The sequence below is a fragment of the Marmota marmota genome, unplaced genomic scaffold (assembly GCF_001458135.2).
Source record: "Marmota marmota marmota unplaced genomic scaffold, marMar, whole genome shotgun sequence".
NCBI classification, from domain to species: domain Eukaryota; kingdom Metazoa; phylum Chordata; class Mammalia; order Rodentia; family Sciuridae; genus Marmota; species Marmota marmota.
Genome location: NW_026000169.1, coordinates 6,375,742 through 6,388,475, shown reverse-complemented (window position 1 = coordinate 6,388,475; position 12,734 = coordinate 6,375,742). Strand labels below are relative to the sequence as shown.

The window sequence follows — 12,734 nt, the reverse complement described above, 5'->3', positions numbered from 1 at the left end:
CCCCCCCCCCCCTAAAAAAAAAAGAAAACGTTTTCAAATCATATGCCCTTTTAGGAATGAATACCATTGTGTGAAAGAACAAGCTTCCTATTTTTTAGTTGATTTAGAATATTATTCCAACATAATAGCTCTCTGGAGAATTCATGTTTAACTGCCTTTTTAAAGCCCCTGAATTCAGGTATAGATCAATGGACAAATATGTTCCACAAATCCTGGCATTTCTTCCCTGTGATGTTGTGGGAAATTACTTAAGCATTCTTTTGGGATACAGTTGTTGGCATTTCATGCTCAGTAGCTTGCTCCTCATGGAGGTGAGGGTTACTCATATTAGTTCTCTGCGTTTGGTGTGATATTTACAGACTGAAATGTCATATGTATCAGAAGACCTGAAACCTGATTTGAATTTCCTCAAGCCAGATTATTGTGCTTCTTAATGACTTGATTTCCTTGAAAAATACACTGCTGCCAGTCACAACCAGGAGACACTCTTTAGCAATTCTCTTACCACTGGAACTACTAACTATTGTAGGAGTGACTATTACACTTTGCATCTGGGGAAGAAAAGAAGTACTGTTAGAAGATTCATAGGGCTGATATCAATTAAGTCTTTATTTAAATTTCTAAGAAACTTGTTTATAATCAATCAGAAAATAGCTCATTTCAAATGTCATAAATGAAGAACTTGTTTGAGATATGAAAAAGACCAAGGTCAGTGAAATGCTAATATTATTAGGGAACAGATTGTGTTAGGTGAAAGAAATTTCCACTTATGAAATTTTTTGAATGAGGCTTAGGAAGAATTCATGAGAAACAATCACCTCTTCATCACTATCTAAATATTCATCTCAGCAACTTCTCATTATCTAATGAAGTTTCCTAAATTTGTCTGAATAGGAGATCCAAGACAAAACATCACCCTAACCTACTACTCAGGATTTACTTGGCCCCTGAATTGAGCTCAGCAATTGACTTTCTAGGATCTACTAAAGAACAAGATCTCATAGTTAACATAAATAGAACTCTGAAAAGGTGAAGAAAATTAATTTAAAGATAAACATATTTTTCAAAATAATTGAAATTAAATATCAGCACCATGGCCATCCAAAAATGTCAACACAAAGTTTAAGGTCAAACAGAATTAAGTTGGAATGGTAATGCCAATGTGTGCAGGAAAGGAAGAATACCAGGTGTTCAGGTAACTCTGGCTCAAAACGGAAGTAAAGACTGACCAGTGGTCAGGAACTATTGCATAATATCAGTTCTCCAATTTTTGGTCTCAAGACACTTTCACACTTTAAAAGAATTATTGAGGATTCCATGAAGAATTTTTGTTTGTATGGGTTATATCTATTAATAACTGTTATGGTTCAGATGAGAGGTATCCCTCAGAAGCTCCTATGTAAGACAATGCAAGAAAGTTTAGAGGTGAAATGATTGGGTTATAATAGCCTTAACCTAATCAGTGTGTTATAACCTGATAGAGATTACCTGGATGGTAACTATAGGAAGGTAGGGTGTGGATGGAGGAGGTGGGTCAGTCATTGGAGGCAGGTCTTTGAGGTATATAATTTGTTCCTGGTGAGCATAGCGGGCTCCCTCCTCCTCCTCCTCCTCCTTCCTGATTGTCATGTCCTTGGCTACTTTTCTCTGTCATACCCTATTCCTTGATGTTTTGCTTCACTTTGGGCCTTGAGTAATGGAACTGGCTGTCTACTAACTGAAACCTCTATAACCTGAGACCCAAGTATACTTTTTCTTCTCTGTGTTGTTGCTATTAGGTCTTTGGGTCACAGCTGTGAAAAAGGTGACTAAAACATGGATTTCAATGGATTTTCTCTCATAACTATCATGAGAGAAATAAAACCAGGAAATGTAAGAAATATTAATGAATTTAAAATAACGTCAATAAACATATTACATGTTAACATAAATACTATGCTCCTATGGAATTTGGAATATTTTAAAAACATTACTAGTTTAGTGAAAAGAGTGATTTTTTTTTTATTTTGCATGATATTGTTTTCTATTTTGCATACCACTTCAATGTCTGGCATAAAATAAGACAGTTGGGTTCTCTTATGTGCTTTACATTAAGTTTGCTGCAATATCGCAAGTCATGTAACCTCTAGAAAACTCCATTCCATATTCCTGAGCAAATGAGAATGACAAAGGCAAATGACACCTTATAATTATTACAAAAATATTTTTGGCCTTGTAACATCCCTGTAAATGTTTTAGAAATTTCATGTCTCACTTTGTAAACCTCTGATGTTGAACAAAGTTTTGCATTTGTTATTGCTGAGGGACCATAAGGGAAGGAATCGGCACCTGTGGTCTGTTTCTAAGACAGAAGCATAGCACCCTGTGTCTTCTCTGAGTGCAAACTGACTTTGAAGTCATCTGAACAACATTTAGATTTGGAAATTGATGTTCCTTCTCTCTCATTTCCAATGGCTATAGAAAAATTAGAGGATTCATGCAAACTTCAACAGGGGCAGGGGAGTCATGAAATGAAATTGCAACAAAAAATACATTTTTTAACTTCTTACATTTGACTTTCTTTTGGTTCATTTTTATCCCTTTCTTATTTTCTCCCCATTTCATTGTTTTCCTCTTTTGTTCCTCTTTTTTTCTAGTTCGAAAGCTGGTATAGGGACAATATCTTACTCAAAGAACATTCGAAGTGAAGGGTGAAAGCTAAATGTGATGTAACAAATGTTAACCTTCAAAAGAAAGCAACTTTGAGTAAACTGAAAAGCAAAGAAATCTGAGATCAAATTTAAGTGTAATGGAAAATGTCAGCCTTCAGAATACACAGCAAGAATTCATGCAGAATGGCATAAGGCTATTCACCGTTAAAAGCCCCCATGTCAGGTTAGAATTAGAAACCATCAGAAGTGCAGAACTGTTTCTCCAATAGGTTTTGAGTCCGATGACACACTCAGCATCAGCTTGGAAGAAAAATGTCAATATGAATATCTTTGCTCTGTTTCTAGTACTAAAAAGGATCAGATGTGACAGAAGAATAAGGAAAGGGGTGAATAAGGATTTTTTAAGATGATTGTGAACCTTTAACTACTGAATAATTCATGTTCTTTCAAGGATTTTTGTGTGGTTACAGAATATTAGAACCCAAGGAAACTTGGAGACCTAGTTCAGTCTCCTTGTTCAGATGAACAATCTGAAACAGAGAGGTTAAGCATTTTTCCTAAAGCCATTTGATTGTGGCATTAAAACCAGAATCCAAATACCCAGAGTGATATGGGCAAGTGGACTTTCTCCAGTACCTCTAGCAAGACCTTTTGATATTTTGACTAGATATTAACATGTACACTTATATGACATCAGAAGACTAGCTTGGGTATGTCATTTATTTGCTACATTGTGAGTGGATCAACATAGACAATAAGCAATGTAATTTGTCTAACTGGATTGGAACATTGGCCCATTCATGAACCAAAAGAAATAATAATGAATCCCAGACCCAAGGTGACATAGAAACTGTGCAGAGGTATTTCCTAATGGATACCCCATAAACTTTCATATAGAAATTGGGAATTGATCATTTGGTCATCATATTAGTGGATGAAAATTACTTCTTACAATTAGAGAGTAGCCCTTTATTTTGTTCCTTTTATATGGTGACACTTTGATCTTATTTCCAGACAAGCTTAAAAAGCCACTGACATAAGCAAGTGATATACTGAAATCATCATATAGATTTTGAATTTGGATGCATTAAGTATGACATTTAAAAGTAGCATGACAGGCTAAAAAAGAATAAGAAATTTTGAGTTTAGATATCAAAGCTGTTCTGTTCCTACATGATACTTTCTCTCTAAGTCTATTTATCTTTATCCTTAACTTAATTCCTATCTTTCAACCAGGGATGATTTTCAAATTGCAGTGCCTACATTTCTTCTTTGAATTATCACACCTGGAAATATAGCCATTTCAGGCACAGCTCAAAGTCAACATATCATACCCTCAACAATAAGATTTCTACTAAATTTGTTTGTCATCTACTGTTCCCCATTTGTGGAATATTTCTAATGTTACCTATTTACGTAAAACAGAAATGTAGACCTAAACCTTGACAACTCTCCTTTCCACTGTCTTCCCTATTCAATCTTGTTCATAATACTCCTAAGTAGGTTTTTTCTTTTTTGTTTGTTTTTGTTTGCTTGCTTTTTGTTCTGTTCATTTCACTGTAGCACACTGCAACCTTCCTAGGCTGACCTGCATTCTCTGATACCTGGACTGCTTTGCTTTCAGAGCTTTCTAACAGCCTTCTCCCATCTGCTTTTGCTTTTCTCAGTAATCTATGCTCTTACTCAGTAACCAGCATGATCTTTAAAAGGTACAAATCTGTTCAAAAGATTTTCTCACTTAGAATTATTCTTGCCTTCCAACTGCTACCAGAATAAGGGCCAAGCTGTATAAGGTGGAACTGTTCAGAAGTCCATATCATGGTCTTCCAGTTCTATCTTATGATGTCAGTTCATCTTGTGTCATAAATTTCTCCCCTGGACTCCAGGAACACCAGCCCTCTTCTAGTTTCCTAAGTGTAACTGCTGCCCCAGGATCTATTAATAGTACTTTCATCCAGAAAACCCTTCTCTTACTCTTTCCCTTTGCCAGTTCATTCCCATTCAACCTTTGAGTCTGAGCTAAGTTGTAACTTTCTCAGGAAAGATTTTCCCACTTTGAAGAAAGGTTTGGTTCCTTTGTTATATATGATCTTAGAATATGAGCTCATTCAGAACTGTGTTAAGCCAGCTGTTTCACATTAATAATTTGGTAATAGCCTATTATATTTGCAGATTGCAATTCCATGAAGAAAGGCTATTTCTTTTTCCTAAATATGCTAGCCTCAGGGTCCAAAGGATGGAGTGCCTAACATAAGTAGGTCATTAACACATGTATCTCAAATAAAAGGATAAACAAAATGGATTTCAATTTCTTCATCTATGTAATAGAAATCAACAAAATGGGGGAAATAGTAAATGATGGTACTAATATTAAAGAGGTTGTTCTGTACATCAAATCGTATAAAATATTGTTTAAGTGCTTTATAAACTAGGTTATTCAATTATAAAATATTTGTTATTAAGATGCTGACTCATTATATATGTTTAGTCATATAAATCAAGTTTACACTTAATAGAAATTAAATACTCCCATGAAACTTATAAGGTAGAAATGAAAGAATCTGAAAAATTTAAACTTTCTTAAAATGTAATTATAAATAGGAGAAAGATGATAAGGAAGCCTTTCTTGAATATTCTTATAAGTACTTAATCTTATTTATTTCAGACAACAACCTTGGAAGGTAAAAATGCTATTATATCCTATTTTATAGATAAAGAAACGACTCCAAAAAGGTATTTAGTGGAAAAACCAGATACGTCTAATTTCAAAGCAAATGTTGTCAATCATGAAATTTAGAAGCCATCAAGAATCTCCCCAAAAGTGTACAAAGGCGCAATACATATCTTTGGGTTTATGCAATTCTACTTTCCTCATTTTCAATGTATCACCACAACTGTTTTTTGATGGAGAATACTGACATTTCCACAGTTTCTCTTCCATATGTACACTTATCTATAATTGAATGCATTTTTTTCCTTCCCACCCATCTAAAAGAATAACTTTTGCTCTTCTTTTCTTTGGATAGAATTTCCAATTGTAGTTTTGTTCTAGGCATTTGGCTATAGGGACTATCATGTTTTGCCACTTGACCTAACCTTCCAATTTCTGATTTTCTCTTCATGCATCCTTCCTCTCAGTTTGTAAATATGTTTGAATATCTTTTTTATTCATTTAAACAGGCATACAAATTCCAGACCTTAAATTCTATTCCAAGAGGCATCATTTATTTCTCTCCCATTCCTCTTTGGAGCTGGAAGTTTGGAATATACCTTCAGTATTAAAATATAATCCAGAAATATCACTTCTGGATATATAGTCAAAGGAATTAAAGTTGGTACATAGAAAAGAAAACATCTGTACTCCATGTTCATTTCAACATTTTTCATGATAGTTAAATTGTGGAAGAAATCTAAATGTCCACCAATGAATAGATAAGAAAAATGTGGCATATATGTACAATGGAATACTAAAGAGCTTTAAAAAATAAAATACTGACATTTTCAAAACCATATAAACTTGGATGATATTGTAATAAGTGAGAAAAACCAGGTACAGAAAGACAACTTATGAGATCACTTATATGTAGAATTCAAAATTATTCCATAGAAACAGAAAATAGAAAGGAAGAGTATCAGAGGGCTAGTGGAAGAAGGAATGAAAAAAGGGGAGATGCTGATCAAAGGGCACAGAGTCTCAAAGGGCACAAAGACTGGAAGATCCTACATGACCATCACAGTCTATTTCAAAATTGCACAAAAGAGTAGATTTTTAACATTCTCACCACAAAAAGTGATAAGCTGGATGTTCATTAGTTTGATTTTTAAATTTTTTTTATTAGTTACACATGACAGTACAATGATCTTGACGATTCATACATTTGAATCAAATGGGGTATAATTTCTTATTTTCTGATTGTACAGGTTGCAGAATCACATTGGTCATATAGTCACCCATATACATACAGCAATAATAATGTCTATTTTATTTTGCTGCCCTTCCTATCCTCCCTTCCCCTTCCCTCCCCTCCCATCACATCTCTCTACCCAATCTAATGTGACACATTTTTTTTCCTCCTCACAACATCATGCATGTATACTGTATAACACAGCCAATTTGGAAAGCAGTATGGAGATTACTTGGAAAGCTGGGAATGGAACCACCATTTGACCCAGCTATTCCCCTTCTCAGACTGTACCAAAAAGACACAAAAAGAGCATACTACAGGGTCACAGCCACATCAATGTTTATAGTAGCACAATTCACAATAGCTAGACTGTAGAACCAGCCTAGATGCCCTTCAATAGATGAATGGATAAAAAAAATGTGGCAATTATACACATTAGTTTGATTTAATCTTTCTACAATACATATATGTACACACATATATATATATATATATACACATTGTATATATATATATTGTGTGTATATATATATATATATATAGAGAGAGAGAGAGAGAGAGAGAGAGAGAGAGATCGAGAGATCACATTTTACCCTACAAAATCATGCAATTATTATTTATCAATTTAGAATTTAAAAACTGCTCTCACTAATATCATCAATAATCACTCCACTTCCAAATCCATTGATCTGTTTTTAGATCTAGTTCTATTTCATACTTCTCTAAAGCCTTGGAGAATATTTTTCATGTATGCCAAACTATGAACCTTTTCTGAGTGTCCTCCACCTTCTTGGTCATTTTTTCCTGTATCACTTCTTGCTTTGTACTACTCTTAAAATGTATTTGGCCCCTTTCTGCATATCTACATGGTCCTGTTTTACATCTTCTACTTCTATGGCTACAATTACTGCCTTACAGCCAATAAATCCCAGATTGTTTTTCAAGGTTTGATTTTTCTGCTAAGCTTCAGATCTGTTTATCCAACTGTGTACTTGGCAAGTTCTCCAGGTATCCCATCTGAAGGCTTTAAAAAATGCAACACATCTAAAATAAACCTCAACTTTCACTACCCAAATTTACTGTTCCTTCTAAAATTCTTGTCTTGGTTAATGGTATAATTTTTCCATCATTTACTCAAATCAGGAAGCTAATCATCTTTTTGTCTCTTATTTTCCTCAGAAATGTCTCTCAAATCTGCTATGTAGATCTCTACATATGCTTAGTCCAAACCAAGACTATTTTTCAAACAAATTATTTGAACACCTGATAACTGTCTAGTATCCTTGCTCTCACTTCCTTTTTATAATCCATCCCTCACACTGATATCACAATTTTCCTTGTATAATATAAAACTGTTTATATGACTCTCATTCTTAACACCACTCCTTGGTCTTCTATAAGAAACCCAGGTTTCTTACCTGGTTCAATAGGCCCCAAACAATCTAAATCAAACTACCTTCTTTAACATTGTATCCCACGCAATTCTATTATATTAAATTATTCACTATTCTCTGATCCTCCATAAACATGCACATACTAGTCTTCCTTCAGAAAAGTTCTATGAATATTTCAAGTCAGAATTCAATTTCCTTGTGATGATTTCTTTATTTTCTCTGAAAGAAGTTGCTTCTCTCTTTTTTGGCCTCATGCAACACTTGGTACTTACTTTAATTATAGTACACAACACATGTAGAGTAACCTTCAGCTTCAATCTCTCCCTATAAAATGCATGTTTTTTTTTTTCAGACTGTCACTAGGGCTATTCTCTTTGATTCAGTACATACCAATTTCTCCATGCATTTTTTTTTGCTCAATAAATAAATGGAAAAGATACACCATCACCCATCAATTATCCAGCCAAATGTGTAAGTTTTAACTGTTTCACTATTGCATATTCTGTTCTTTCTATTTACAATGCTAGTCAAGAATGACTTTCCTATAAATTTATCTCTAAAATAAATGATGCTGCAGTTTGGTGCAAACATTTTATTTATTTATTTACTTTTTGCGTGTGAAACATTTTCCCAAGGAAATTGATTTTGAAAGTTAAGGCACTGCCTGTTAAATATTGCTTTTCTTTCTGCAAAACAATAATTTTACATCATATGGGATGGCAAGTTCTGGTACATTGTCAAACTTTATTTAAGCTCCTGATGTAATCCTCTGATGCCAATTCGGAGTTGCTATTTTTAAATGAATACTTTCCTTGAACTGACTTTTAATTCCTTGGGTAATTTCTACTTGCTATTAGCAGTTGAATAGTTGTGCCTGTGCATCAGAGTTCAGGAAAATAGCAACCATCTGCCAAGAACCACAGACCTTAGCCCTGGGTCTCTATTATTCTGACAGCTCCACCTTCTCTAATGGAAGTATCAGTACCCAGTAAGCATTCTGTTGGCACTCAGAGTGGAAGTATTAAGACCCTATGGCCCACTCTAGGTAAATTATATATTGTCATGTCCTTTGCTAAAAATAAAATAAAAGTTGGGGGTGAATCTTCAGGAAGAATTAAGTAAATAGTGTTATTAATATTTCCTCAAGCACAAAATGGAGCACACCAGTTCGTAAGAGGTTACACCACTTAAAAAACAGACTATTCAAAGGAGGAAAAAATATAGAATTCTGAAGAACTCACTCTGACAACTCATTTAACAAGCACATACTGTTTGTTCTCAGAAAAGTCAGCTTTTGAATTTAGAGGAGTTGAAAGGTTCATTTCTGGAAACAGCTTGTCCTCAAGTTTTTTAATAGTTCAGTTAAACTGAGAGTGGGAGTCACAGGATGAGTACAATGGAAATACTCCAACCTTTTCAGTGACCTTATTTTGTGCATGATAAAGAACTTTCCAGTGTGCAAATAAATCAAGATTTAATGAAGTTCCCTGAATGAGGTTTAATAAACAGTTCTCCAATTTGGAAACTGTCCCTATACTCTCTAATTATTAAAATCTGATTATTCGAAGAAAAAGAAATTAGAGTGAAGTAGAAACAACTGAACATGATGGCCATTATTCTTTACAATTTAAAAAGCTTCTTTAGGATAGTTAATATATTTAGTATGTAAATAACCTATGAAGTTTATGCAGGAGGGCTGTAAATCTTAGTGGATAAGATCACAAGATCTGTGTTCATGAATGCCTGGACTTCAGTGTTAGGACTACCACCACTGGGACAATTTAACCTGCAAGCCAATGTAGAATTGGAATACATAGGATGTAGAACAATAATAATGGTTTTTACTTTATAGAGTTATTGTGGGAATTAAAATGAGAAGGTACTAAGGAACATTATGTAAAAAGCTGACCTGTATACTTAAAACATTAAGTCAAATAGATTTTCAGGATCTGTTTAGGTAGAGAAGCAGCATTTGTGCTTAGTTATCAGCAATCAGAGAATATTGAAGTTCATCCAGTTAATCCTCTCTTATAAAATTTAAGTAAATAAACCAAGTTGTATTTAAATATTCATATTATAAAAATTTTCATAAGAAATATTTCATGCACTTTACAGAAAATATTAGTTGGTATTAAAATATCTTCAGATAATGTAGACTAAGGTATATCTTAATAAGATAATTTTTAAAAAGTTGTCACTTAAGAAACTTTAGAAAGTTGCTCCATTAGAAAATTATTCTTTTAAGATATTACGGAAGTTCATAGTTTTTACTTTAAAAGTTACTGAAAATTTTAAGCAGCTTTATGGAGACTTGATTCAAATGCCATACAATTTACCTCTTTTGAAGTGTATAATACAAAGTTGGCTTTTTTCGCACATTCTCAGGTTTGCACAATAGTAACCACAAAAAGTAACTTTATACTCATTTTCAGTCATTTCCCACTGCCCTCCAAATTGCTCTAGCCCCATGTTACCACTAATGTACTATCTCTCTCTATGGATTTGCCTGTTCTGCACATTTCATTTAAATGAAGTCAGTTAATGTATGGTCTATCGAAATTGGCTTCTTTCATGGAGCATACTGTTTTCAAGGTTCATCCATGTTGTAGCATACATACATTAATATTCATTTTTAATTATTGATTAATATTACATTATATGGAGAGATCCCATTTTATTTATCTATTCATGTGTTGATGGACATTTAGGTTGTTTCTGCTTTTTTTTTTTTCTTGAATGGGCATAGTTTTCATTTATCTTGAGTATATACTTAAAAGTGGAATTAGATCATATGATCACTCCTCATTTATCATTTAAGGAACAGCCACACTGTTTTCCACTGTGGCTACACCCAGTTTATATTTATACCATTGAAATATGAGATTTATAATTCCTCCATATTGTAACCAACACTTTATTTTTGTCTTTTTTTGATTATAGTCAATCCCGATGAGTGGAAATTAGTATCTCTTGTGGTTTTCATTTGTATTTCCCTAGAGTTAATGATGTTGAGCATTGTTTCATATTTTTATTGAATATTTATTTTCTTAAAAATGCTTATCAGATGCATTGCTTATTTTAAAAGTAAGTTATTTACCTATTTTTGTTGAGTTTTTATAATCTTTATGTATTGTAAATAAAATTCCTTTATTAGATATATGATTTACCAATATTTCCTCTTATTCTCTCAATTATCACAGTCATATTTTGAACAAGTTCTCTCTTAGCTAACCAATTAGGAATGGCAAAATAATAATTTTGCTAATATTTTAAGTTTTTCTTCAGAAAAAAATCAACTAGAATTTAGCAAAATAACTTTGCAGATTTGGGCTATTTTTTCCTATGTAAAGCAGAAAAAGAGGTTAAAACTTAGGACTGAAGTGTCAACGAGAACTTACCTTTTTTTCAAAAGAATCTTTAAACATTACCATGATGAACTGTGAATGATCCCAATGAAACCAATCCATAGTTAATTGACTTTCTTATCATACCATTATTTCATTAATTCCCTCAATTGTATCAGGCAATGTGGGAAATAAAGAAAATACATAATGCCCTCAAATAACTAATAATTAAAACACTAAAATAATTGTAATGTGTTTTAGAAAGTGTTTTTTTTCAATAATGAGCAATTAATAAGTCCCAGGTATTATTAAACCCTTGGGAAACAGAAACATTAAGATGATGTACCTTGCCTCCAGTAGCTGCAAAGTGGTTGAAAATATGAACACTTTACATGTTTCATGTAAACACACTATAATAAAATGCAAGTCATAATAAAGCACTGTACTAGTCAGAAGTGATCAATTGTACACGGCTATGCCAGGCAAGGGTACACAGAAGAAGCCTTATATATTTCAAATAAGACATATATAGATGACAACATATATAATATTATATTCTATATAAATATGCACATATTAATATATATACACAATATACATATGTACTTTATATATGTGTGTGTATATATATATCCTCTACATATATTTCTGTACATGCAAAGAAAGAAGTAAGTATCTAAACATATAAGAATTAACAGAACAAACCATAAAATTAATAAAATCTTCAGATAAGATAATATCTTCATAAGATAATAGTAAAATTTGAGCTGGATGATTGGAAAGAAGTTAGAAAATGTTACAAGCTATTTGATAAAACTTCTTTCTCCCCCTCTCTCACCCTGTGAGTTTTAAGAACTTTTATTTGTAAATAATCCTAAATATGTCATCGTGAAAGTCCTTTGTGTAACTCTCACACTTCTCCTTCCTCAGGGTCTTAAGAGCAGATTCAGGGCAGAGCAATTCTGGTTCCACTCTAGGGATTACAGACCATCTGGGCATCAGTGAGCTGATGCCATCAAGATAGTCTTTAATATCCCTGTGCTCCAAGGAATGGCTGCTTCTCCTGCTCCACAGCCAGCTCCCACACCTGCTCCCACATACTTCTCCCTAGCAGGACAACATCATCAACCCCTCTCCTCAGGCTATATGAATTTTGTTCTGTGGGAAAATCCAGAGAACATACAAAGGGGTTGATTTTTTTTTCATTTATCATCATCATCATCATCATCATCATATTTACTGTGCACCAACTCTAAGCAGGGCATTTTGCCATACTTTTCATGTTTAAAATTGTAAAATATGTAACATTAATTTTAAGGAAATTTTATGAGAGGAGAAGTAGGAATTATTATTTTTCCCTATTTAATTTTTTGTTATTTCTTTAAGAGCATCTAGACTCTTCATTTAAGAAGCTATGCCCATTAAAGATACTTTAAACTT

General features: G+C 33.2%; 1 protein-coding gene across 3 annotated transcripts in view; it reads right to left on the bottom strand.

Moving 5' to 3' along the window:
* The window catches only part of Pik3c2g (phosphatidylinositol-4-phosphate 3-kinase catalytic subunit type 2 gamma), a 340,206-nt gene that overhangs the window by 199,253 nt on the left and 128,219 nt on the right, over window positions 1–12,734 (bottom strand). The gene's annotated exons all lie outside the window — the stretch shown is intronic.